Source organism: Rhineura floridana, chromosome 7 (assembly GCF_030035675.1).
Source record: "Rhineura floridana isolate rRhiFlo1 chromosome 7, rRhiFlo1.hap2, whole genome shotgun sequence".
Lineage (NCBI taxonomy): Eukaryota > Metazoa > Chordata > Lepidosauria > Squamata > Rhineuridae > Rhineura > Rhineura floridana.
In genome coordinates this window covers 105,147,808-105,148,987 of record NC_084486.1, presented here as the reverse complement: position 1 = coordinate 105,148,987, position 1,180 = coordinate 105,147,808, and the positions used below count along the sequence as shown (strand labels likewise).

The 1,180-nt window shown below is 42.8% G+C and overlaps 1 pseudogene; it reads left to right on the top strand.

Moving 5' to 3' along the window:
• Positions 1–485: 485 nt before the first annotated feature.
• LOC133389741 (5S ribosomal RNA) lies at positions 486–604 on the top strand (annotated as a pseudogene).
• Positions 605–1,180: the final 576 nt, after the last annotated feature.

The window sequence follows — 1,180 nt, the reverse complement described above, 5'->3', positions numbered from 1 at the left end:
GAAATGGATCCAGATAATCAGTTTCATCCAATAGCGCCTGGAGTTGGCTAGCAACCACTCGTTCCAAGATCTTGCCCACCAAACTGTGTAAAAGGCCAGTAGTTGATCTCTTCCTTGTATAACACTTAAATTATGAGTAATCTTTTCAGAAGTAGCAATATTCCATTTTTTATATATACTACAAATAATGGTTTATTATTCTTCAGGATTTTCCACTTTTGTACAATTGAGAGCCCTGTGGCAGTCAGCAGGAAAATCAAAAGATCTTTTGCCTTAATATCTGCATTCATGTCCTCAGATAAACAAAATAAGGACAACTGTGATGTAATCTGCAAAGTGTCCTTCATAACAGTAGTAATTTCCTTGTATACTGTAGTCCAAAATTCCCCAACCAGTAGACATACCCACCACAGGTGGTAATATGTACCCTTATCATCACATCCTTGCCAACAAGATGATTTATATGAGATCTAAATAGGGATTCTGACTACGGCCATACTACCCTGAACACGCCTGATCTCGTCTGATCTTGGAAGCTAAGCAGGGTCTGGCCTGGTTAGTACTTGGATGGGAGACCACCTGGGAATACCGGGAGTCGTAGGGTTAGAGGAAGGCAATGGTAAACCCCCTCTGAATACCTCTTACTGTGAAAACCCTATGAATATATCCAGAAAAGATTCATAGGGTCGCCATAAGTCGTAATCAACTTGAAGGCATTTAACAACAACAACAAAATAGGGATTCTATACCATCTGTGGCATTCCTTGCACAATAGTTAATTATAGACAAAACTCTGTTCCCCCGCTTGGCGCATTTGCTGCAGGACTGGAAGATGGGCAAGAAGCCACATCTAGCCCTGTTTGCTAGGTGGTGGGAGGGGCAGGCTGAAAGATATATAGGTCCTTCTGGCCTCCACCCCTCATTTATCAGCAGGAATTTCACGGCACCTAGCCCTCCCTCCCACTTTGCAATATGAGATCAGCTGGTCACCTTAGTTGGCACCGAGTAGGTGTTTTTTGGTCTCTTTTGTGGTTGTTTGGCACAATTTTTTCACCTAGTCCATACTGTATTTCTGGGTTGGGTAGTTAGTGATGGGAGCTGTTTAAATAAGTTGATTTGGCTTTGGCCACCCGCAGGTGTGTGCAGGAAAAGAGATTTTGGAGATGAATGGTGAGTACCC